At 44.3% G+C, this 27,270-nt stretch overlaps 1 long non-coding RNA gene across 1 annotated transcript in view; it reads left to right on the top strand.

The window, feature by feature from the left end:
* The first annotated feature begins 475 nt into the window (after positions 1–475).
* LOC128811562 (uncharacterized) overlaps positions 476–27,270 on the top strand; it is a 36,084-nt gene continuing 9,289 nt past the window's right edge. The window contains exons 1-2 of the long non-coding RNA XR_008438384.1: positions 476–544; positions 5,781–5,966. This is a non-coding gene — a long non-coding RNA (uncharacterized LOC128811562). The remainder of the gene's footprint in view (positions 545–5,780; positions 5,967–27,270) is intronic.

Genomic DNA, 27,270 nt, shown 5'->3' with positions numbered 1-27,270 from the left:
TATTCCCACCTCCTCCGCCTTGTGCTCTCTTAAAGGTGAGCTGCAAAATGCAAAAGAGAAATGTGTTAAATTCAGATGACTCGCTCGGGTGTCAGGAAGTGGCTCGAACAACCACACGAAGTTAACTAACACATTCCCTTTTTTTTTTGTTCATCCCCTCCCTCCCCTGCTCTTCTCGTGAAATCTGGTTTTTTGCTGCTGTGGTTTCTGCCTCCAGGCGGGAGCGCAGCCACTTGTCCACCCGAGCAGCACCCCGAGACCCCCCCATGGCTTGCAGAGAGCCAAGCATTTCTGGGAGGATCTTCCAGAAAGTAAGAAAGGGGGAGAATTTTAGAAAATGTATTCCTGATCTAAACAGCCTGGCTGCAGGAGAAATGAGATAAGCTCTGAGGGATGGCATGTTGAGCTTGTGTTGCTTTGCTGCTCATCTTTTGTCTGATCAATCCATCTTATTATCATCCACCTGCTCTGTTCTAGGTGTTCTTCAGCAACATGGTTCATGCCATTAGTGGGGTGGAGTATCCTGGTCTCAGGAACCCAAAATGTGAGTAGTTCTGTGTCTGTCATTTGCCTTGAGTCGAAGCACAGAGAGAAGCAGTTGGACGTGGGGAGTGGCTTTTGGAGCTGCAAGTGGCAGGATTTGGTTTGCAGTTGGATGTGTGTGATGGCAATAAGTCTCATTTAGAAGACTTTGAAAATGGTTCAGGTGACCAAAAGAAAGTTGGAAAAGCAAGACCCTTCCCTGATCCATTAGAAATAGTGCCACTGCCATTTGCAATGACTCCTATCCCATGGACCAAGAGCACTGCAGAACCTCACAAAAAGGCGCAGACACGTGGCTGTTTCTCATTAGCTTCCACTTTTCCCTCTGGAAATGCCTCCCCTGCCTTTTTCCCACAGCTTGGCAGTAGGTGTGCTAAGGAGAAGGTTTAAATCTAAATGGAAGGGGGTTATCTGATTTATAGTAAGTAGATTTTTCATTTCAAATGGCAACACACAGAGCCCTGCACGTTACCTTGCATCAATATAATACACACGCACACATGCCATACATTTATGCCTAGGATATAAAAATAATAAATTATTGCAATGCTGTGTGTCTGCATAGAGCTAACTCGTGTAGTACAGCATGTTTATCAAAAGACACTCCTTAATTGCATACTAGTATTTTTTAATTAGTCATTAAGTTGTAAGACTCTGTCTCTCTGCTGATTTATGTTCTCCTTATTTACAGTGTGAGTGACTTCTGCAGCAATTCCTGATTTTAATTTTCTATTCTTTAACAATACACAAGATTTCAAAATCGTTTTTTTTTTTTTTTTTGGGGGGGGGTTGTTTTAAGAATAAACCCAATTATACATCTGAGACTCTTTAACCAAGGAAAGCCAAAATAGTGTATGACAACAATGGCTGTTCTCCCCCTCTTAGGGACACTTTCATTCTGTTTTCCACTCTAACAAATTTATCAGAACTCTTCATTCTCTGTTACAACCGGAGAAAAAAACCTGTGGATTTGGGAACACCTCTATAGTTTAGTTTCTGGAAGAGAAGTAGGTAAATTGAAATAGCAAGAGAAAATTAATATTAATTTTCATTTTTCCTTTGGGAGAAAGATTAAATGAATTTTAGAAGGAGGTTCTGCTCCTACTTAGTGTTGAACTTGATGAAGTCACCCAGCTGATCATGGCTCAGTGGAGGAGGTACAGAATTTGATAAAACGTCAGCAAAGGGAATTCAAGCAGCAATCCCCTTGCAAAGAGAGGGGTTATTAATGCTGAGGATTGCTGCTCCTTCAGGGGTTTAGCTTTATTTTTTCTTTCTGGTGTAAGCAATTGTCAGCAATGGAGAGAAGTTAATACACCAGTGTGGGGGCTCCAGGCCAAATGCATGGAATATCTATCTTCAGGCACATGTGGAAGTGTTTAGGATGTGTCTCGTGTGTCCTCCTCCATCAGGAGCAGCAGTGGTCCATGGCTCACCAGTGGATGCTCCCAGTTCACTCTCAGAGTCACCAGTTGGTGACACCAGAATGCCCTGACCACAGGACATGGTGACAAGCCCTGAGCTGATGTGCCCAAGGTTCTGCACACTATGATGTCCACGGTACCTTCAGCTTCATAAACCTGCTACCCTGCCTCATAAAGTCATAAAACCCCCAAGAACCTGCATTTTCCCCCGCTCTTTTATTTTTCAAGGTGAAATAACAATTTCCCTTTCACATCCTGCTCTGGCAGCCCAGTGGAAAGATGATGATCCTGTACTGCACCATCTTACCCAAACCTCAAACCTGTGAGGTGATAGCTGGTTGTTGCAGGAGATGAGAAGGGAAACTGATTTAGTCAAGGGTTTTTACATCAAGTGTTGATGCCAAAATATGTTCCTGCACATAGCAGTAGTTGCAGAGCTGGTGCAGTAAGGGTCAAGGCAGCTGTTTAAATAGCTGCATTATCCTTCATCCCTCCCAAAAAGCTGCCTTCCCCTAAAAATCCTCCTCTGACATGACCGTGCCAATAGCAAGGTGTTGTGACCACTATGCTGCCAGTAGCCCTATTTTTCATTGCTGCTTACCTTTTCTGTCCCGCAGTGCTGATTTCTCTGGGTTTATTTATTCCTCTATTACTGCAGCACAGCCATGCCATGGTTTCCCTTTGGCAGGAGGCACTGCATGGCAGGACTCATGTCTGCAACTCTGCAGCAAGCACCTCCAAAATGTCCATTCCCATGAGAGCCAGTGGCCTCCTCTTTGCAGCCTTCCCCTGTCTTCACAATTAACCTCCCCAGGATGACCAGTTATGGGGAGTTTTAAAACTTTCCAAGAGGCAGTGGCTTCGTTTAGGCAGCAAAGCTGTGTATTGAAATATGAATTAGTAGCGTGTGTATCGGCAGGATAGACCATCTGCTGTGCTCAGCACCCGGGTTTGAAGCTGGTTGGCTGGCAGGACAGCATGTGTTTACAGAAAACCCTAACAGTTGTAAAGGAGCCATTTAGGTTTATCGTGTCAATTCCTGTACAACTCCACGCAGAGAGATTCCTTTCACAAACTCACATAAAAAAGACAGATAGACTAGTTTTGACCTCTCTCAAAACATTTGATGGTTGAGCTTGTTGCAAGGATAAAATATCTAGAAGAAGAAAAAAAAAATCTTGTCATTTCCCCCTCTTAAGCATTAGACTTCTTGAGTGCAACATCCATTCATAGCTTAATTCTTGCATTGTAATTTAACTGCCTTTTATTTTCCTTCTGAGATACAAACACAGGAGCTGTACATGATTTTCATACCACATTATGCAAGACATTGTGAAAAAGCTGCCCAGAGTAATGGCTCCATTTCAACGTGACGCATATGCCAAGATACAGGGATCATTTATTTTGCTTAAAAAATTAAATGAGGATGGGATTAAAAATGTTATGTTTTGCCTATATGAGCAATTCCTCTATCAGCCATTCCAAACATATTGCCTCTTTGTAGCTCCTCTGTAATACAAATTGTCCAAGGGAAGGCACGTGGTAGCACACCAAAGGGGTTTATGCTGCTGCACGAGCATCCCTCTTTCCAGGGACTTGCAAAGCACAAATATTCCAAGGACAGCACAGAACAAAACCACATTGGCCCTGGGGATGCCTCTGGACTGAGCGCTCTGTTGTTTTCCCACACTTGGAGGAATTATTAAGAAAACAATCTCTTTAGTGAATGTGCTGAATCCATTGCTTAGCAGGCACCCATGTTGTACATATGATTTGTGTGTGGATGGATGCAGAGGGAAAAGGGAACCTTCTCCTACATCCTTAACCAAGCCCTCGGTCACCATGTCCCATGTGTGCCTCTGCCAGGCTGTTGGACTGAGGAGATAAAATAAGAGACAGCCACATTTTGATGCATCTCTGAGATAACTTCCTTCCAATGTGCAAAAGAAAAAAAAAAAAAAAAAAAAAAAAAAAAAAAAAAAAAGGAAGTATCTTAATACATAGGTCTTAAGACTTCAATCATTTTTTTTTTTTAATGCTCGATTCTTTTAATGGAAAAATCCATGAAGCAAGATGAAAGATGGCAAGATGAGAGATGGCAGGATGGGGGAGAAAACTTGCTCTTGCAAACATACCCACCTGTTTTTAAGGCCCCTCATATGGATGCTTTAGGACTGGGGATCAAAAGCTGCATAAAAACTGAGTGTAGCCAATATCTTAAATAGGAATACAGTATGTTGGTTGTTTGTGAAGGGTTCTATGGCTTATATGAAGTAGCAAGGCTTGGGTAAGGACAGGAGAATGGTGGGATGAAAGGAAATTACCTGCTTTTAAGCTAGGTGCTGTACTCTTAAGAATCCTTTCTCTAAATTATGCCTTGGGTCCTTGGAAATGAAATATCAATGTATTACTGCTACTGTGTATTACTGTGATTAGAACCACAGGGGTTTAGGTAACTTTTGCTTACAATCTTGTGCATCTGTGTCTATATATTATATGTGTGTACATGTATATATTTCTTATTTTTTTTTTTTAATATATGTAAGTTGAAAGTTCCTTTGACCTGACCAACAGCTCATGCTCATAGGAGTCAGGATTTGGTGCTCAGTAGTGGAGGAGCAGAACAGGGTGGATCAGGACTGTCAGATTCCTTCTCCAGGAAAGCAGCAGATTAAACATGAGCACAGGCTCTCTCCTGGGGATTGCATTCCATGTGTAGGGACATGAGGGAGGGGAGGGCATCTCCAGCTGGGTTGTACAATGTCATTGCAGAGAAGTTAAGTGCCCAGGACCAGATTTGGGGATTGGTGCAGCACCTGCCACACCACTCAGTGACCAGGGAGATGCTGTGGGAAAGTCCTGTCCCCTCTAAAAGCAGCATCTAATGCAAGTGGGAGAGCAGAGCTCTGGAAAGTCATCAGGAAAGGGTCTGGTGACCCAGGTGTTGGAGCCACCTCTCTGCTCTCAGTTGCCCACCTTGGCCATTTGCATTAAGACACTTTCAGCCAGACCACAACCACTTGCCTGGCCCTGGAAATCTGCTAGAAAAGAGCTGTTTTGGGGAGGTAAGTCACTGATTCAGTTTGCCAAGCTGTCATGGTGGAGTCATCTGTAATGGAGCCTAAGGCTGAATCCTATTTTTACATTTGCAAATGTTACAATCCAAAATTTCATTTTTTTATTTAAACTGTGTGCCTCCAGTTTCCTGTTTTAATTTTGTTTGTGATTCAGTTTTAAGTCCATGGACCTGTGGATTAAAATGCAGCAACTTTGGGTGTTGTGTTTCTATGTGTCATTATTTTATTATTATCATCATCGTCATCATCACTATTATTATTATAATCACCTATTTTGGGGGGGATTCTCCTTATATGCTCATTTCCCTTGGCTGGTAGAATGCAGATCAAAGAAAAGCAGGAGAATGCCTGTCACAGCAGCATTTTTCTGACTTTTCCTGAGCATCCCTCCCGTTTGCCTGCGGATGGGATTGGGCGCTTCCCGCGCGGAGCGGAGTGGTGCAGCCACGCCACATCATCCCACTGCCTATTTTCAGGCTGTGTGCTGTGCCCTCCCGGGTCAAAGCGAAAATGGGAGAGGATGGCAAGCCAAAGCGTGGGGAAGATGACTCACTGGCTTATTTTCTGCATTGCAAATATAACCCTTGAATTCGTGCCAATGTATCGATACAGTCAGGCAGCGAGCCTCATGTATTTATATTTATTTATCCTACGTAATGCCTCAGTCAATACATTTACCTATTTTTTTAAAAATATTTTGTTTATTTGTTTTTTTCACATATTTTCTTCAAAACAGGCACTGAAGGAGCAAAACTGCAACCCACCCAATGCAATTCCTGTAAACACAATGTGCCAAGATTTCCAACAAGCACCATCTCTGGCAACCACAATCATTCCCATTCCACTGAAACTGGTCAGAATGATTTTGGAGAATTGGACAGCCCCTGGTCTTTCTGAGGAAGGAAAAAGCAGCTCAGCTGAGGTATGGTTTTACACAGAGTGGGGTTATCTTTGCTCCTCTCTCTTGCATACAGATGCTAGTCTGCAAAACCCAGCCCTGCTCTGGTCTGCATGTCCCACTCTCTGTTTTAGGAGGGGAGAAGGGAATGAGGTCAGGTGTGGGAGAGCTGAGTTGAGGCCATGATTACTGGGGAAAACACGGACATGGAGCTCATAGAGAGAAACAAGTTTGATACCCCAGCAGGAAACTTCACTATCAAGCACTTGGTCTCAGGGATCATTTTATTCTCAGAAAGTGGGGCATAAATACAGAGTTAATTATGACCAGAACCCATAGCAATAACCTGTTTATGGGAAAATTCTAGTCCTAGTCTAGAAGAGCTGTAATCTTACCTTGCCATCTGAAATTTGTTTCTTTATTAAGATTACATTCTCGACTAAAAAAAAAAAAAAAAAGGGTTAGTTTGATAAGTTTATTGCCCTTTGTCAGGATGGTAGTATTTTTTTCTGCTTTGAAAATAGATGTTCCTGTTTCTATGGCTGTATATTTATCCTTTCTTTTAGCTTTTTCATTACTGTTCCCTTTAATCATTTAATGAGGAGTGTTCAGGTTCCTGATGATTTAAAATTATGACTCATAGAGACACTGGCAATATCTTTGCTGGAGAAACGTCGATCCTCTAACTTTAAGACTTTAAATTCAAACCACATGTTTTTGCCACTAACTCCAAAAACAACCCCTGGAGTTGTGTGACTGTCACTAGAATATAAACCAAAGCCATTCCGCAAACAAAAGCTGCAGTATTTAAATTGCGATTACGGTCAGAAAAGTGACTATTTTAATCATTGCTCTGCTTTACCCGGGAGATCTGCTCCCTCTGCACATTCCAAATATCTCTGCAGATTTTTATAGACTGAAAGGAGATTTTACTGCCTTCCACCCCTCTTAGCCCTACGGAGGCCGGCCAAGGCAGGCGGGTGAGCCAGATTTGTTCCAGACTCACACATCCGCGGGAGTGTGAGCTGAATTCCCGCGGCACGACCTGTCGAGCCGATGATGTGCCCGCCAGGACACGCTTTTGTGCTCCCTGGGAGCTCGCAGGGTGCAGGGCAGTTAGAGGGGGAAGAACAAAACACAAAACCAAACCACAGGGGTTTTTCTATAAACTGGTTTCGTTTGAAAAGGGAAAAAAATCCCTGAAGGGCCTCTTGGGCTGGAATGGCTTTTTTGAGTGCACGTACCTGGATGTACCCCACTCCAAGGGCAGGGGCTCTGAGTAAAGGGAAAAATAAATTTCAAAAACTATTAGATATAGAACTGGGGAATTGAAAATAAGAGGACACAAATGTCTCAAGGGGATTTTCTTTTCTTGCTGGCTTTGAGGAGTGAATTTATTTCCTTTAATATTTTCCTTATGTGGACACTTTCTTACAGTGTTCTGGGTGCTGAGCTTCATCTTCTTTGGGCTCCTACAACCCCAATCACTGCCTCCCCTGACCCTCAAGCCCCATTTCGTGTTTTTTCTACTTCTAGAATCGAATCCCATTTAGAAGGTGGCTGCTTTAACTCCCTATCTTCATTTATGAAATGAAATATATGTATTTTATATCTATGAAAATCCCCTATTGCAGTATTGGGAATGTTTCTCTGATATACGTGAATTCAAAATAAATGTTGTTAGGAGAACATCTAATTCATTTTAGATGGTTTTATTAGGCGTCTCTTAACAAATCCCAGAGTATGTAAATGAAATATAACTATACGTACATATTCATCAGTCTGTTCTTGGAATTAAATATGAGCGCTGTGACATTTGGTTTTAAGGAATGACTAATTAACATGTGTGCAGGATGTTCTCATCTTCCTGCTTTGGAGTCCCAGAGTCAGGGAAAAGCACACAAAGCGTATTTCCACTCTTTCTATCATAGTTTGCAAAGCAGAAAGCTGCTCATGACAGCCAAGAACTTCTCAGGCGTTTCTGTACCTGTTGGGTGCTGACACAGGGCCCCTTCTTGAGCGTTTGCTGTTGTTAAATGTCATCTCGTCTGCTCTGGGCCAGAAGTGCATTAAAAAAATCAGCTTTGCAGCCAACCTGGCTTTTAATAATCACACCAACAAGTCACAGAGCACAATAAAGAGTAGGACAACTTCTGGAGTACGGCCAATGTGCTGTTGATTTATCTCCACAACGGGATGCTGGAAAACTGGGCTGAGCCCTCAGATGCTCCCCATCCCCATTGTCCCAGTGATGCTCTCTAGGAAAACCTGGGCTGGATCCTGTAGGGATATTTGGGGGTTGGATGCCTCAGTGCCATGCTTGGGAACACCAGGCTTTACTGCACTGCTGGTAAAAACCCAGAGAAACACCCACATTAGTTTTCGGCAGGGTTGGCTCGAGTCGCTTTTGTGCAAGAGCAATGTGTGTGCAGGGCATACACTTTTTGCAGCAGAAAAAAATTAGTAAAGAAAAAGGAAACCAACTGTAATTTCTTTCTGAGGGTGCTGGGGGAGGGCGGGCACACCACACCGCCCCGTCTGAGCGCCCTGGAGAAGTTGACCAGAACAAATCTCAGCAGGAACACACAAACCTCTATTATACCTTTTAAAAAGCTCCCCATTGAATGCAGCCGGGCAGATGGGAAGGGCCCTTTTATTTCCTTTTTTCTTTCTCCGCCTGAGTTCATTCTCTCCCTTTGGGGGAGCCAGGTTCAAAGACATGCCAAATGCATCAAAACCTTCCCAATAAAGCCCCTTTCACCTCCCGGCAGAGCAGGGATGGGACTGGAGCGTGCTGGGAGTGCTGGGTCTGATGGTGACTTTCAGGACTGTGTGTGGTAAATCGTGTGCACATTTCCCAAAACAATGCCCTGAATTGGACGTCTAATTCCCTGGAAATTAAATCCCTCAGCTGGTCAGGGAAAACAGGAGCCAAGGAGATTAAACAGTGCAGTAGGGAGAATCTTTGAGGGTTGTTGGGGGTGTTCTTGTGGGTTTGTTGGGGTATTATTTTTAATAGCAGAGGGGTAGCAAAGTAGTGGTTTGGTGCTGCTTCCACTATTTTAATTTGAACCATGAATTCCCCTCTTCCTCTCCCAATAATCCCCATGAAAAACTACCTCTTTATGCTCATTACCCAACAGGTGAGCTCTGTCCCAGCAAGCACAACCCTGTTTCAGGATGCAGAACTAATTTCTGAGTCCTTAGGGTGAGTGGAGGGGGATGCTGCAGATGCAGAGCCCGTTCCCATGGCCCCAGGCATCCTACATCCTGCTCAGGTCCCTGCTAGAGCCTGCAGCTCCCAGCACCTCCCTGGTGCTGCACTGCCCACCACAGCGTTTGCTCAGTCCTGGGTTATTTATCCCGGTACAAACTCAGCTGGGACTGGGATTGTTTGGGTGTCAGAGAAGCCAGAAATGGGGCTGAGATGTTCCTGTGATTTTTTGTTGCTGGTGTGTTAAATACGAGCAGGTCCAGCCACGGATGCTCCGGTGCAGCACAGCGAGTGGCTGGATGCTGGATAAAAGCACAGTCCCTGCTCCTCAGGAAGCGATCTTTCCCCACAGGGCTGCTTTTGAACTGCTACAAGTCAAAACTTAGTGGGCCTCACAGTGGCAATTTTTTTTTCCTTTAAAAAAAAAAAAAAAAGCAGTTTCCTATGTATTTTTACTGACAAAAGCCTGACGCTTCCTTTATATGCTTTATTTTCTTTCTCCTCTGAAACGATCGTTAGACAAAAGCAGTTTTGCTGCTGGTTAATCAAGAGAGTGATGTGGCCCTGCATTTTAATCCTAAACCAATTAGCAGGATTTGACATCATGCCATTAGACTGCTTGAAACAAAAATCAAGGACAGCGTAATGCAGCTAGAAAAGAACAATAACCATCAGCGCTGCCCTGTCAAAGGGGAAGGAAGAAATTTGGCTGCGTCTGTAATTTCCAAGCAATCCCCCTTCCCTAAAACCTGAGCATTCAAATGAGGGAGCTAAATAATAATGAGAGGGGGAAATGTTGAATCTCTAATCACATTACCCTAAAAACTGCACCGGTTTTAAAAGCAGAAATTGCTGCTCTTGCTCCTGAGCCGGCACAAATTGGTTGCATTTCCAAACCCTGAGTTGTGGTTTATGATTTCTGCCGCGAGCACTCCGTGCTTTGCAGGTTGCGCGGCGCCTCGGTGCAGTTGCACAGCGAGCGACCCCGCGGGGTGCGAATGCACCAGCATCCCTCAGAAACAACTTCCTGGACGTGGAAATGTTTACTTTGTCCAAACCACCCTAAGATAATTAATGAACAAAGCACCTTTTAGCAACTGTACTTTTCGCTGGCAGGAACGCACCTTGCGGCTGGTCCCGCAGTGATGGCGGCGCAGCCTGAGCCGGTGGCCAGGACTGGAGCCGGCCTGGCAGGCGTTGGCCGGGCCACGGCTGCTGCCCATGGGCACAAACAAGCCTGGCGAAGATACAGGGTGAGAACAAAACTGCAGGCAGGCCCCGGGGTGCAGTATTGGAGGGATGAATGCCTGAAGCACATCGGGGACTCTGCGCCTTGCTGCGCGCTCGGGGCTGGCAGCGGAGAGCGGAGCAGGAACGAAACCCAGCGTCTCGTAAAGCAGCATATGGATAGAGCACAAATGGATGGGGTTTTATGTCCTGTGCAATATTTTCATTGATATTTATTTTGATTTAATTTGGCTAATGTGCAGGGAGAAATGAAAGCGTGCCATACTCCTCAACATCTGATGAGGAGCTGAATACTTTTTAAAATTAGTATTCCCTCAGAGGCATTGATCTTTAAGGTCTGCCCAGCAACCGTGCTGGAAAATCATGAATTACTTCATGTAAATCAAGGGATGACCCTTGGAGCAGCAGTTTGTTGTTTTAATGTTGAATTTTTTCTGCTAATATTACAGTTTCTAGTCTTTCTGCTTCAGCCTTTTTGTCCACAACTTTAATTTACCTTTTAATGAAAGTGGAGTTTTCCACAGTCTCAAACCACTTCAAAGAGAGGGTTTTAAAAAAAAAAAATATTAATAAATTATCATGAGATTTGTTAGAAAAGGGTGAAAGACAGCAATTGTCCTTATGCCTGCTTTGAGAGAGGAGAGGCTGAAGTGGAGCCAGGAGTGATGGTCACAAATTGTAGCGTGAGGTTGGAGACCGGGGTGCAAATCTCTGCCAAAGACTTCCAGGGCGAAGTTGGGCAAGTGACATAAATCTTCCTCTCTCATAGCTGCCATCTGCAATACGGGACAAAAAGAGCCCATTTCCTCCACAGAGATCTGTGTATAAATGCCTTAAAACTGGCGAGGGGTGGCAGGGCCATGTGCAGGCTGGAGAGGGACAAAAAATAACTCCCCGAAGAGGTTAGTGGCAAATAAATCCTCTGCCTTCCCGCCAAAGCATCTCTCCCAGAGCTTTGTGGCTCTGAATTTTGAGGGAATAAATTTGTGAGAGGAGGTTAGGGTGGGTAAGGTGAGCAGGGGCCGGGGGGTACCCAAAGCATCACCCCAAACCCCCCTTTGCCCCACCAAGGCGTCCCCAGGGCTGCCTCCTGCTGCACCACCGGGATTTTAATGTCTCGCTTCCCTCGCCTGTTAATAAAGGAACAAAAAGCGCTTTTGCCTCCTCAAGGGTGTTGTGAGACAAAGTTGGTAAGTGCTGAAAAGAAACCCAAACCCGAGGAGAAAGCTGGCTTTGTTGCCTTCGGACACAGACCACTGCAGACCTTGCTCGAATTTTGCTGTAACATCTCTTGAATGAAAACGTGTTTTTCCAAAAACCCAAAAAACACGTCCTGGCTGGAAACGGCTGCCAGGGCACTGAAAGGAACTGCAGATTATGGATCCTTGGGGCTCTTGTGCCAACAAAATGTTTGTCCCGTGGATTTGAGCTGGATCCAATGAGTCCAAAAAGTGCTGGGAGTGACTGTTTAACCCATCCTGTAGGAAAAAGGTGGAAAGAAAACCCCAGCAGAATAAATAAACAAAAAAACCCCAAAACAAAACAAAACAAGAAACAACAGCAAGAAAACACATAATAATAATAATAATAATAATAATAATAATAATAATAATAATAATAATAGTGGGACATTGGACAGGAAAAAGAAAATTCATAAGGTCAAAGGCTAAACCTCCACCTGAATTTTAAACTAAATTGGAAAGGAAAGAAAATTAAATTCAGTTGGTTAGACCTTGTAAACTGGGCTTAAAAAAAAGTTTCCAAGGACAACAGCAGCAACAAACTCTGAATTTTCAGTCAGAGAGGGCACCTTGAGGTACCAGGCAAAGAGGAAAAGGATTGTATAAAACATTACTGATTCTGTATTTCTTATATCCTGTATTTCACTGAGCTCTACAAAAGTAAAAACCATATTTGCATATTTCAAACTTGTGTCAATATCATGATAAATGTTTTGTGTTCACAGTCTCCACAGGAAAATAATTTTTAGTGGGAATATTTTTTTTTTTAAGTTGTTCTAAACTAGATGAAATCTAACAGTAAAAAAAATCTCCAGAGCAAGACTAGGACAAAATTATTACAAAATGGAGCAAAATAAGGAGTGTACCCACAGGCTGGCATAACAGAAGCATTAATTACTGGAAAAGGCTACCAGAAATAGTTAAAGAAATGTCATCTTTAACAAAATGGTGCTTTTCTGCTGTATCCCAGGCAAGCAAATATATGAGTCAACATCTGAAATGTGATGCAGAGAAAACATTGCAACTGCTTGGTTGGTGTCAGGTGCATATTATATTTATAAAAACAGAAGTTTCATCCTTAATTTAAAAAAAAACATTGTCTCTTTGAGATCTTTGATTTCCCTTACCTAATTTCTAGATTCAGAAAAAAAATTATTTTTAAATTATTTTACTGTATTTTATTTTCAGCTACAAAGTCAGCCTCCTTGGGCTTGCAATAATTTTATGTGCATCCATCTTAATTGAAGCTGATTCATTTCAACCTTGGCAGCACATTGATAATAAACAAGAACCAAACACCATTTGGCAAATTTCATTCTACCAGCAAAACCAGGGAAAAAGCAGAAAACCTGGGGCCATCTCCTGGAATCAGTTCCTGGGCTGCAGCTCAGTCTTTGTATATCTATGATTTTATTTTATTTTTTATAGCCAAGCAGTTATCATCATAATTGTATTTGTAATTTCAAAGGTACATTATCATATTAATGGATGATGAGCACTCAACAGTCACAAGAAATATTAATTAAAGAAGTTCTCCTGTCCTAGAAGGGACAGTGTTCCCTAACCCCCATTATGGAAATTGGTTAAACCAAGAGAATATTTCCTTCATAGTTTCAGCTCTTCAGAAAGCCTTTGATATCCTAAGCCAAAGCAACCGCCCATCAGAAACAGAAAGATGTACTTTGGTCCCCCATGCCAGCTTTTTACTTATGTCTGCCATTTCATTTCCCCTGTAATATAGGGGTAAGTCTTAGCCAACATCTTCATTTTCATTCATTAATGAAATCATGGTAATATCCCACTTTTCACTTAGCTGTCTCCCAGGCACTTTGGAGGTGTCTGTCACCATGGTATGTGTGTGTGTATATATAGAGAGAGCACACTGCCCAAAAATGACCAGTCACTGAAGTTTCTCAATATAAAAAAGGTCAAAGTACTACAGGACTCTATTATTATCACTTTAAACTCCATGAAGCATTAAAATCATGACTGTGGGAAAGCTGGAAAACACAACTTGATATAACTGTGTCTGTCGATGGGTTCTGCACTCCCTCGCTGCCCCACGCTTAGCAGTCATGCTTCTCACCCAAACCTCATTTTTTCCTGAAATAAAAGGTCACTTTATGCCATGCCAGAAGATGCTTTGCTCATCCACTGTTCTGCTGTCCTTCTCAGCTTTAATCAGCATAGGTAAACTGCATCCCTAAATAATTTGAAAGGCAATAAAAACAAGCACACGCAAAAATTACCGCAGCTTCTACGTTCTTGAAGAGGGGGGAAAAATGTCCTGAAAAGCTCTCTTTATTAATATGAGATGGCAAATATTTTTTGCTGTTTATTAAATCATATGAAAGGTTAATTATGGTTAGCGACTGTGGGTAGAAAACAATTCTTGGAAGATGCTTTTGTAACAACAGGTTGGCAGTATGCAGAAGCCATCTGCTTCCTGCAAATGTTAAGGTACAATCTCAAACTTGTGAGGTTAAAAATTACAGATTGCAGAGTAGTTTGGTAGAAGGAAAATCCATGTTGTGTTGATGTAAAGTTGCTCAGTCTCCTTGACACACAGCCTGGAAGGAATGCCAAGTTCCCTAAAGGACGGTGTTTGGCTGGAGAGGACCCTCGCTCGGGGTATTCTGTGCTCACACTGGCTGTCTACACAGCTAATTAAGTCATTTTTGTGCTATGATTCATCTTTTTTAATACAAGAATTGGTTTCAAATCCTGACCTGTGAATAGGAGTGGATTGTGGCTATAATATTCTCTTTCAAGTGAGGAATTCAGCTTCTTCCATGAAGGAGAATAGATAAAATCATTATCAAGGAGACACACTCCTGAAACTTGTTGCTTCAATCCACAATGTGTGGACTTCACCATGGCTGCAAACTCCTCATGGGCAGCACTATCAGTGAGAAGAGTTCTCAACCCCATTTTATGAATAGTGATCTGGGCAAAAAGATAGGAAGAGATTTGTCTGTGAGCACACAGGGAGGTTGTGGCTAATGGAATCAAACCCAGATTTTTCAGATGGCAGTGAAGTGCCTTAACCACAAAACCATTCTTCCTCTCTGTGGGTCAGCTACGGTGACTTCAGCATTTGGGCTGGGCATTTAAAGATGTTTATCTTTTTCCAAGGATCAAATTTAATTCTGCTGGATTTTCCACTTCTGGAAAACATCACCCACTTGATCCTTCCCCTCTAGAGATAAAACATTGCCCAACTTTGCCTGCTCCCCACCAAGGAAAGACAAATTGAACCACCTGTAAGAGAAGGGATGGGATGGGGAACTGCCCCCTTCACTTTTCAGTCAAATAGGGAGAAACTATTTTGGGTTTTTTCAGACATTCTGACCTGAAGTGATGTCAGGCAACCTTCAGCCCCCTTTGCTGCTCCCCTGACTTACTTACAACCTCTCCCCACACTAGTCTCTAGGAGCTGAGTGCCAGCCAGCTGCTGTGCAAAAGAGCTCATTTAGGAAAAAATCTGGGGCCTTGTTTCCTGTTACTCTACCCTAAACAATTCTGTCAAGGCTAAGAATGTCTGCGGGGGTTTCTTCTCCAAGACTGCCTTTTTTTCTAACAGAGACTTTCCAGCTAGATGACTATTTTTTAAAGCATCCTGTAAAGTGGTTTTATCTCCTCCTTTTGGGCTGGAGTTGGTGATCCACCCCCATTATCAGCACCTCCTGCCAGGAAGGACATCCAAACATTAAAATCCCCCTATATGGAGGAGAGAGGGGCAGACCTGACCCCTGGGCTGTGCTGCAGAACTCTCAGTCATTCATTACAGCCTTGCTCCCCAGGGCTGGCAGCATCCCTGGTTAGCAGCAGCAGGACCTGCCCTGCCCTGCATTGTCCCCTTGTGCTGCCAGCCCTGCTGCTGAATCATTGCCTGTGAAACCCGGAGCTAGGGGCTGCTGGTGGGCTGCAGGTGATGGGATCTTCTGTTTCTGGGCTGAAACCACTGATGGGGATGAAGGAACCAGCTCTATTCATCTCTCTGACATTTTGTCAACAGACCTGGACCTTTCTTTCTCTTCTTCTTGGTCTGATCTCTTCAATGAAACTGAAAATCGTTATGGGTAATACCAGCAACACTTTCATCAGGCTTCCTGGAGTGCCCTGCAGGAGTTGGCTGCGTGTGAGGGACTGAAACACATAGAAATTAGGGATGAGATGTTTCAATGCCACCAAAGGGATTTGGATGCCCAGCATCCATTAAAATGAGTAACAATTCCTGTCCTGCCCTAAATGGCCGGAGCCCAAATTGCTCCATGAGATGGAAACCATCTTGGTTAATGCATGGACACTTAAGCCCTCAGCATCTGACTTCACTTATATTTTATTTCCAGCAAACTTGGTTGATGATGTCCAATGAAACACTTGCACACTCCTTACCCTCTCCCCAGCTCATCGCGCTGTCACTTGCCAGCTCCACTATCAGGGGAAGGTGATGAAGGTACCTAATTTGTTTGCAAGTTGGAGAATGATGTAAAAGGTTCCTCGTCCATCATGATAAAGGCTTAAAAAAAAAACCCCAGACAAATGTTCCTTCCTCTCGTTTCGCCCGCGCTCCGTGAGGACATTTGAAACAGAGGGAAAGTTCAGCATAGCCATATGTACAGAGGGGCTGCACACAAATCACAGCTACTGCTAATTGGATCCAGAGATCTAATTGGTCCCTCGTGGTGGCACCCTGGGCTGCTCCTGCCTCCCCTGACCTGCCAAGGGGCTCAGCCACTCAGGGCATCATCACTAAGCAGAGCAGGCATTCAGGGCCTTGCCCAGCCTGAGGGGAAGATGAAGATGTAAAATAATATATAATAATGTAAAATAGCGTAATATAAAATAACTCCAGGTGCTTGCTCTGAGACTAGTGCCTCATCCAGAAAGCATCCCTACACCAAAGCATTGAGAAACCCCACTAAAATTGCCAGAAATAGGACGTTTCCCACATCCCCTTCCTGCCCTAAGTGCAAAGCAACATGCCTGTCTATGTTAGGGACTATTGGTCTTTTTTAACCCTTTTTAGGACCATTATCACCCCATCCAATTCCACACGTGAGCCCAACCATGAACTCTGGACTTGGATGCTCCCAAGTTACATGGGGGAGCAAAGTCCTGGGGAAGTGGGGAGGAAATTCCCAAAGTTTGGTGTCAGGTCCATTTTAGTCCTGGAAAAGGCTCTGAGTCTTTTATTATGCAAACCTCCTCAGCCAATCCTGATTTTAATAAAGTTGATTAATGATTGTGCTGCAGACAAGGACAGTTATTCCCTGACTTATGCTACGCCGTTTATGGAAGCTGTAGCCTTAAATGAATTACTGCAGGGATCATTAAATTTTGACTTAAATTGGACATAGTAAGCTCATTTGAAAAAATAAAAAGCTTAGCAAGTTATATATAAACTAGAGGAAAAATGAATCTCCTCAAGCTGTCTCCCATCTCCTTCTAAAGCAGGAACCTAAAGGGCAGATTTGCAAAGGGAGGTTTAAATTTGCAGGGCAAATCTTCATGAGGGCACTTTGAAGCTGCATTTGTGCAAGTCCTAATTGAATGATGAGCTCAGAATTTGGACCTTTATCGTCATTCAGTTTAACAGGTCCCCAGATTTGGTGTTGGCAGTAGAAATATTGTTACCCTGGAGAAGGAAGGTGAAAACTGCCACCCTCTCCCTGTGTGGTGTCAAAGGGGCTGGTGGGAAGTGGGTGCTGCTCCCATGCCCTGCACTGTGGCAGCTGGGGGGACAGAGACTCAGAGAAGAGGCACACCGTTTTTTAATGGGATTGCCTTTAAAAGTCACATTAAAAAAAAAAATGTTTGATGAGTTTAGGATTTGAGTACTTCTTCGCTGAGCATTTTTAGAAGGAGGATGGAGATGCTGGACATTGATTTTTTTTCTGCTTTGCAAGCATTTGAAAACAGTTCAATTTTTGTTTGGTTCCCCTTGTGAAAAACTGCCAACTTTACTCCTTGATGCTGAGAATAATCACAGGAACGACCACAGGGCCTTGTGAGGGTGGTCACAGACTGGGAAACATTGCTCAGAAAATCTGTGGCAGCCTCTGGATCCCTGGAAGTGTCCAAAGCCAGGCTGGACAGGACTTGGAGCAACCTGGGGAAGTGGAAGGTGTCCCTGGCCATGGCAAGGGTGGAACTGAATGAGCTTTAAGGTCCCCTTCAACCCAAATCATTTTATGAATATTCATTCATTAAATAAAAAGGACTGCACCTTTGCTATGGATAGGCAGTAGGGGGGAAAGACTATAAGCAAAAATAAGTTGATAAAGTAGGGGAGGGTTAAGTAACAATATTCAGACCCTTCTTTCATTCAGACTGTAAACTCCAGTCACACTTATTCATCCCACCTTCCAAATCCCAGTCACACCATCCTGTGAGAAGGGGTGATCTCAGAGGGTAAAGGGATTGCAACTACCTGCTCCCCATTTCCCATGCCTCTCTGTGTTTTAATTAAAAATCTTAATTAATTAATTTTTCACTTTGTGTCAAAATTCCCTTCAGTGGGCTGATCAATGATGAATATATCTCTTGGGAAATGGAACTGGAGAAAGGAAAGATACATTTTTTAATTATTCTTACACAGCAAACTCTAAAAGCCTGCAGTTTACTGCCCCTTCATGGTGACTTGATTTGTCATAGTAGGATTAAGTTCTGCTCTAATCTAGGAGATTTAAAAGTATATACTAATCTTTAAAAAAAAATATTGAAGAAGAAAAAAAGGAGAAACTGGGCTACGCTTCAGATATTTGATAAATACAGAACCAGTATATGCTTTACCCAAAAAAGAGATGCAAAATAATGTAAAATTTCAACACCTCCCTGCTTTTTACTTTCTGGCAGAGGGCTCAGCATGCACGGGGTTCAGTCCTTTCTTCGTAACCCAGAACTGCTTTTCCTCTGGATGGAAATTTCTATTCCATCGCCATCTCGTGGTTCCCTGCAAAAACTGCTGGCTCTGCAGAACGTCTCCTCGCGTTGCTGATGCTGAATTGCACGAAGGCACCTTTTAAAATGCAACATCCACTGGACATGAGGCACGCGGGGGAGGGGGACTAAAATGAATATTGTGTAGCTGGGCCAGCAACAGGGGAGTTGGGAGGGGGAAATGGGGGCTTCAGTTCCAACACTCTGGAACTCACGTGGCTTTAAGCAGCCACACACATCTCTGGACACAGAGATCATTGCCCAGCGGATTTGGGGTTTTTTTGGTGGGTATGGGATGGAATTTAATCCATGAGAAGGACTAGGAGGAAACTCTCCTCCAAATTATGAAAGACACCAAAGCTGTTATTTAGAGTGGAATATCTGGCATGCTTATCATAGAAAATTTGGTTTGGAAGGGACTTTTTAAAGATCCTCTAGTCCAACCCCTCTGCAGTGAACAGGGACATTTTTAACTAGACCTGGCTGCTCCAAGCCTCATCCAACCTGACCTTAAATGTTCCCAGGGGTGGAGTATCTTATGTCTAAGAAATTATTTTATTATTTCATTGATTTTTACAATATGTTACTTCTTTGACTAGCTTGAGCTGCACTGAAACAATGAAGAGCAAATCCCAGATTTATGATGGTTTTTATATTATTATTGTGGCATTGACACTGTTTTGGGAATGTCACTTACTTCAACCTGTGCAAGAGCCCCCTGTGCATATTGCAAATGGGGACTGCTGTGATCATGGGGTTGTGATTGCAGGGAGGGAGGAGGATGGAGGAAGAGCTGCAGAAATTAACATCAGTCTGAAAAATCTCAACTCCAAGCATGCCAGCACCAGCTCTCCAGCCCAGTCCACTCTGTTGAACTTGTTAAAATTCCCTCACCTTGATTTCATCCTGCTGAAAAAGGAGTCTTTGCAGGAGGCTGCATGTATGCCCCTGGTTTTCCTCAGTAAGGCAAAGAGAGAGGGAATGTTGAAACTCAGCCGGTGGTTGGGAAATTGCCCCCCTCTAATACAAGCCAGACCCGTGGAAACCCTCCAGGTCTCAAAATCCCTCCTCAGCCCAAGCAGGACTTTGATGAAGAAAAGCAGAATAAAAGTGAACAGGAAGAAAGAGAGTTTAAATAAGCCCAAACAAGTAATAGCAGGTTTTGAGAAAGCAAAGTGAGCAGCTGTGGGCAGCCCCAGCTGCTTCGCTGCCCCAGAAAAAGCCAAGAAACCATGGAAAATGCCCTCTTGTGGGGAATGGCACGGACACCCCCAGGTCTCTCTGTAGCCATGTGCATGTGGGCACGAGCATGATGAACAAGAGAGGACAATGAGTAAATCTGTAAGCAATTTTGCCAGTGAAAAGTTCTAATGAAGTCAGTGTTTTGCTCAGCTTTGGGGCTTTTTGAGGGCAGATTTCCCATTTTCCTGGGAAGAATCCTGCTGAAGATGTTGGCTGGTGGACTCTCACTTCAATCTCCAGGGCACATCAGCTCTGCTGCCCCATCTTCATCCCTGCTGGTCTCCTTCACACCCCCTGTTTGCAGCCAGTTGGAGCAAAACACACAGTCCTGTCCCCCCTTGCCTCCCCTCACCATGTTAAGACACAAACAGGGTTTTCCTTCTTTTCCAGCATGGTGCCACGGGCTTTGTGCTGCTTCTCTCCATTCCAAGGAACGTCAGGAACAAAGCACTGCAGAGCTCATTTGGGCAATGTACTGAAAGGGACATTGCTGCCACATTTGGGACCTACTCTTATGGCAGAGAAAAGGCAATTTCAGGACATGAAGGGGAAGGAGCAGTGGTTGGCACAAAGAACCTCTGGAGAGTACCTAATATACATTATTACCAAGCATTTAAAAGTATTTGCAGGAGGTAGTTCCCAGCTTACTTTTCATTCCACCATGAAGCAAATCTAGAAACAAATGAGGAGCTTGTTCATTTGGACCTTGCTGAAATGAATGGCTTCCTTTATACCAGCTGCCTCTCAGAAATGTTGAGATTTAATTAATCCCCAGCTGAAAATAATGTGTAATATCACCTAATCTCTAATTCAGATATCAATGCTAATGCCCAGCATAAAGAATGAGGCTTGTTGAATGTACAGCTGGAAAATTGACCACAATCCCACTCGTCTGGTGCCGTTCACTGAGCGGCCTCGGTGCTGCTGCTCGGGGAGAGGAATCATTTGCTGATGGTTGAATTTAGGACTGTATTATTGTGCTGAAGCTTTGCTACAAGCCAAAAGAACGCTACAGCAGTGTGAATTCCAGCTTCTCCACCCTCCATTTCACTCCTGGCCATGTAACCAGTCCAGCTCTTGGTGCCACATTACCAAAGCCATCCAAGGAGGACAAGTCTCTACAGGCATTGATGAGCAACAGATCCATATAATCTTCCTTTAATATAGCCTTGCTAAAAAACCTTCAGAGAAAACTTCAGGTACTGATTACCCCCTCCCAGCCCCTCCCTGGGAGTCAGGTGCCCGTGCCAAGGTGCTGGAGCTCCTCAGAGGGGAGTGAGGCAGCTCCTGCTCTCGGGAATGTTGGAGCAGGGTGGCCAACACGTGTGTGCTCAGCCAGCTTTGCACTGTAAGAGGATTGCCTCCTTTTCTGGAGCAATCAGCTGGCCTGTGTCTCTTGGGTCACTTTGGTAGCATTTATTCCTGAGCATCTCCAGCACCCCTGAGCTCCATCTGCCAGCTCTCCCCTGGCTCTCACACACACAGAGGGATGCCAAGCTCTGCCCTGGCCTCATCTGCTCTGCCCTTAGACCACACCTACTGGAAGCCACTCTTCTTCCTCACCCTTTGCCCTAAGCTATGTTTAAGGGGCTAATCCCAAAGCTGGACCTACAAAGACTTTGGCTGCAGGCTTCAGGGTGGATTTTTTAACAAATTATTAAATAACCAGAGGAGAACAGCACAGTGTCATCACTGAGCCGCTCCAAATTCTCTAAGTGATTTCTTCCCCCCACCAGGAGGATGCGAACTGTGAGGAGCTGGGATAGGTTGATGCTTGCCAGTGTCCTTTGACAGGTTTTATCTTCATTTGCATTTTCATAGGTGAGATGAGAAACACTGGCTGGGTTTTGAATGAAAACTGTGGCAGCTTCAGTACAGAACATCCAGATACGTGCTCTGCGTTGTCATGTGCAGACTCCAACTGGAGAGGATCAAAGGAAAAGGGTCTATTTTTGGTTTTGCATCTAGTAATTACTCTGAACAAATGAGCAATGCATCTGAGAAGTAATCAGCAATCTTTTTTCAGGTTTCCATCTGGTAAAATTCTTGTAGGTGCTGTAACTTCAGAATAATTTCAGGCCTGTACTTCTCACTGAAGACTCTGAAGTTGGAGTCAACCAGTGAGTGGAAGAACACAGATTTGCTGTTTTGTCACTCATGACCATTCAGAAAACTACTAAAACAACACTCCTCAGGGCTGTGAACACCTACACCCAGTAGTGCTGGATGCAGTGAGTTTTATAGAGTTCTAGAATATCCAGATTAGAAAGGACTCACAGGATTCTAGGAGTCTAACTCCTGGGAAAGTAAAAAGTAAAGAAAGAATAAAGGACAACTGAAAGAACAGAAGAAAGAAGAAGAAATGAAGAAATAATGAAGAAATGAAGAAATGAAGAAATGAAGAAATGAAGAAATGAAGAAATGAAAAAGAAAAAGGAGGAAAGAAAAAATATTAAAGGAGTCCAACTCAAAGAGATATTTCCTTTTTATAACTTGTGAAGTTACACCCAGGGTGAGAGTTCCCTTTGCCTCTAAATCTTGTTCTGCAGTGAGAGTGAAACAGCACAGTGGGAATGGGGAGGGTTGTGAGGATGGAAGGGAAGGATGCAGGAGTCAGAGTTACACTCTGGACTTACTACAGTTTGAGTCCCACATGAAGGCTGGAGCCTTGCCATCTTACAGAGTGCAACAGCGCTTGAAGAGTGAAAATCCCACCACTTCTCCATGTAGGATGAATTAGCACAGATTTGCAGGCTGGTTCCTTGGGAGGCCAGTGGTGAATTTTCCAGCTTCCTGTGAAACTCAGGTTTCACATCATTCATGAGCAAGTTCCAACCACTGAATAGGGGTGTCACAGACCCATGGAAAGGAGTGGGAGCAGAACAGGAGACTTTGGAGCTGTCACTTCTTAGACACTGGTTATTGCAGAGTATTCTGTGCATCATTCTGAATTTAGGCTTGTTTTTGTATGAAAGCAATTGGCTGGCAAGATTGCTGTAAGTATTCCCAGTGGAGTTGTGTTGGGGGAAAAAAGATTCCTTTTCTTAATGGAAAATTTTGACTTTATAACTCAAAACTTGAAAATTTTAGCTGAAAACTGTGAGAGCCTTCCCCAGTGTGACTTCTTGTTTTCCAACAAAAATAAAATAGCAGAGATGGAAGTGGAAAGTTTCTGTTTTCAATCAAAAGGAAATTTTCCTTTCCTACCAGTTCAAATAGCTGGTAGTCTCTAGTCTAGCCTCTCTGCCAGCCTCCAGCTTCCCTGTTGCTCATGGATCAGTGTTTCCCAGGAGGCAGAGGAAGCTTTGCAGAGCTGAGAAAGGTCTGTGCTTGGCCACAGCTCTCTCTGAGCATGGACAATGTCACTGGAGCATTTGCGGCCCCATTGCCAGGGATCTCCTGGACACTGGTGGAGAAGAGACACCTGCAGCTGTTGAAAAACAAAAATCTCTTTCCAGGCTGTGATCAGCAACAATCTGATTTTCCACGAGAAGGTGGCTTTTAGGTCGAGAAATATGGAAATGTAAACTGTTTAACCCTGTGTTGTGGAGAGATTTGAGCAGCAGAAGGGGTGAGGTGGTGGCAGAGCTCAGCTCACCACGGGCACCTCTCAGAGCTGGATGCCTTTGCCTTAAGGAGCCATTTGCATTTGGGATTTGGGGGTGGAAATAGGGACTGTGCAGGGACTGACTGAGGAAAGCTCACCCTGACTTCAGAGCAGAACTGATGGATTTGGTGGGGATGCTAAAGGAGCCCCCAGCAGTGGCCATCCCCTCCTGGCAGTGCCACCACCACCACCTGTGTGTGGTGTCACCGTGGGGCAAGGCACATCCAGTGACCTTCAAGGAAATAACTGTATTAGTTGGGGATAAGCTGTTCCCTCCCATATCCCATCTCTGGTGAAAGCCTGGCCTGTTAAATTAAACCCATTTTGTTAAGGGCTTTAAATGCTGCTTGCCCATATGCAGAATTATGTCTTTAAAGATTAAAAAATCCAATATAAACAAAATAAATCCAGGGAGCTGAATGCATGAATCATTATTTTAGTACATATTGTCCATTCTAATCTGCAGTCCAATTGTGAAGTCATTCAAAATGCTGCTTCTCAGTAATTAGCAGGAATCTAACTCGGAGCCAATTTCTGATTAAATGTGCTTAAAATCAATAAAACATCATGAGTGATTAGAGTCACGTGTGATTAGCCCTGTCGAACAAAGCAGAATAAGTTATGGCCTCACTTTAACTTGTCAAAAAACAGAACTGGGGGTGGGAATGAGGAGGAACAGCTGATATTTCTATAAAGGGTTTTTCCAGTTCTCTGCCTCTCTCTTCGCTCCTTTAGAAAAGTGAAAGGATTGGTTTGTTGTCTGAAAATTACAGGCTGAAGGGGAAAGTTTGGGGTGGCTTTGGCTTCTCTCATGGGTTTGTTTGAGGATGTGCTGGGAATGTTGTTTTAATCCTGCATCACAGCTATGAAGAGTTACCTGCTCCTGGCCTCACCTGTTCCCCTGCTCAGTCCTGACTATTTGCAAAAGGAAATGGCTGTATGACTTTATTTATTTCTTTTTCTAGAAGAGGCACAAAGATCTCTTCCCTCTCCCTATGAAGGGAGCAATGCAATGAGATATCCCCTGTCAGTAATGAAAGTAAAGAGCAACAGCTCAAGCCCAGATGTTGATTGAGAAGCACTAGAGGGTGAAGCAGCTGCTGAGATGGTTTCTCTCCATCCCGCTGCCGTGAACCCGGGGACTCACAACACCCCTGACACAAAACCACCTGGATACAAACCACCATCTCCTCCCCCAGCCTGGGGTCCGGCCCGAGGTGCTGCTGACGGAAAGTGGCTTTCTGGGCAAGCAGCTTTTTGGCAGCACGTCCCCCCATCCCGGCAGCTCGGGGCCGGGGGTGGAGGCGGTGCCTGCACCCGGCTGGGAGGGAGACGGCTGAGATCTCACGTGGGGGCTGTGTGGGGTGGGAGAGCTTCTCTGGAGCCTGGAGCTTGGCAGGGCTCGCCAGCAAAGCTTCCCTTGACGTCAAGAGATGGAGAACAACACTCATTTATAGCTACAGCTTCTTCCCTCACAGCTGTGTGGCTGCATCCCCACCGGCTGGACCCTCGGAGGAAAATCCAGCTCTGTGCTGCCTCTGGATCCAGCCCTAAGAGTGATGCTGCTGGGGCTGCTCTCTTCCTATCTCAGTCAGCACAGCAAAACCCACATCCACAACGTGCTCAGGGTGCTGGGTGCAGAGGGGAGGCACGGGAGCCATTGCCCCAAGTGTATTTCTGCTGGCAGACTGTGTTTAATTGTCTTGCTTTGTGGCCTATTTGAGAGGACATTGGGTTTTTTCAAGAGTACATCCACATGCTCGTCTCCTGCTCTTGGCAAGGTTCTGGTCTTCCACCACTGAAGCTAGATTATTTTTTTATTATTATTATTATTACTATTATTATTATTAGTTCCCAGGAAACTCCCTATTTGCCTGTCTCATGGGACAAGGGCTTGTGACTCCATGTCACACCTGGGAGATGCAATGAGCCATCAGGGAAGGCCTGGGAAAGACCTACAGGTACAGGGAACTTTCATCTAAGAGGAGTCTGCTGTGGGCAGCCCCACCATCCCCAAACATCATGCTGAGCTTTGGGTTGGGGTTGGTGTGTCTTCCAAAGGAAATGGTCTTGGAAGCCTCCAGTTGAAATGAAAATGAAAAGAAAGTTTATTAAATGGTGACTTTAGTCAAAAGTATTAATACAGAGTCAGCAAGGGTAGGTTGTGCACCATGATGTGCTGGTGATGGGTCAGCACTGCTAACAGGGACAATGCACCTGGTTTGCCCTACATAAATTTCCTCTCTTTTACAGTTTTTCTTACTGCTTTTCTTGTAAGCTGCTGGTCTTTAATGGCAAAAAAAGTGCTGAAACAGAGGGGCAGATCCTCAGCAGATATCCATGGCAGTAGCTGATTTTCCCCCAAATTACAGCAGCTGAGTCCCAGGGTCTGCTGTGCTCCAAGGGATAAATCACCCTGCACTGACCTCCTGGACGCCGCCTCAACGTGGGACCATCTGTGCTCCTCCCTGGTGCCACAGTGTGTGTGGGGAGATCTGCTGCTTGAGGTGATGGGATTCAGGATCATCCAACACAGGCTGCTGAACAAAACCCAGGGCTGGGTGTGGGAATTACATAAATCAGCTAATTATTCCTCTCCCTGAGCCCCCTGTGCATAGTTTGGTGTCTGAGCTGGGTTTTTTTGCTTTTCTCCAAAGCAGCTGGAGATGGGATGTTGAACATGGTGTGTTATTGCTCCTAATGGTATTAAAGAAAAACATCTCAAGTGCTGGTTGGCATGTTTTGATTGTATGTGAGGGTAAAATGAGTGCCAGATTTGGAGTGGAGAAGACTTTCCTCCAGATCAGATTAGCAGGAATTGTTGGGGGAGAGAAGCAGGGAAGCAGGGATTTGGGAGAACACTGGATAGAATCTCTCTCTTGGAGTTAATTTGGCTTTTTCACTGAACAGCTCCCTGCTATAGAAGACCAGAGCCCTTGGTGGTTCCTTTTCTCTCTTCCTTTGGTGTTACTATTTGTGGCTTTATTTATTTGTACTAAAAGCCTTAAGCTCGTTATGGCATTTTTGCATGTGTTTCTGTGGCTTGTGTTGAGTGAGTGTGTGCAGAGCAGTTGTTCCCTGGACTTTTGGATTAATGTTTGTCATATGATTGCCTGTGATTTCATGACCTCTGTGGCTGAAGTGAGCCCTGTGGGGTTTTTTATGTATGTGCAATTTAGCTTTTAATTAAGGCCTTGTTATCCAGGGAGTTGCAGCTTGGTTGGTTCTCATGCCCCAAGGTTCTCCTGGCTTGATACTGAAGTAAGGTAGCCCATATTTGGAAATATTCAGCTGATTTCTCTTGTTTCAGTTTTCCAAGCTGTTTGAATTAATCTTCAGTCTTCTCTTCCAATGTTTACTGAAGAACAACAGTTTTTTTTAACACTCCCTTGTATCACACAGTGTGATCAGCCCAGCTCAGACAATGTGCATTCATGCTGGGGTCTGTTGCTCATTTTGCAGTCTACAAACTCCTAATGAAGTGCAGATGCACTGGGGAAGATCCTCCCTCCACGGATGAACCCTGGATCGGGATGCGTCGAGGAGCCGTGGTGCAAAATTCACAGAAGCCACTCACAGGCATTGCAGAGAGAGTAGTTTTATTTGTCTTCCTCTTGACTCCTTCTTTTCTTTGCTAAATGGCTCATCAGGTCCCTGTGTATAAATCTTAAAATGTTTATTATACCTGGGTGTAAAATCTGTCTTTTTGTGGGAACAGGAGTGGTTTCTGTTGGTGCAGGTTTTGGGTGCTCAGGCTGCCTCGTGTGCACAGAAGTGATTTCCAGAGTGGACTTCCTTTGCAGGCACTGTCTCCCTCAGCTGCCTCTAGGA

This window comes from Vidua macroura, chromosome 9 (assembly GCF_024509145.1).
Source record: "Vidua macroura isolate BioBank_ID:100142 chromosome 9, ASM2450914v1, whole genome shotgun sequence".
Classification (NCBI taxonomy): Eukaryota; Metazoa; Chordata; class Aves; order Passeriformes; family Viduidae; genus Vidua; species Vidua macroura.
The sequence above is the reverse complement of the archived record's forward strand: the minus strand, read 5'-3'. Positions and strand labels throughout refer to the sequence as shown.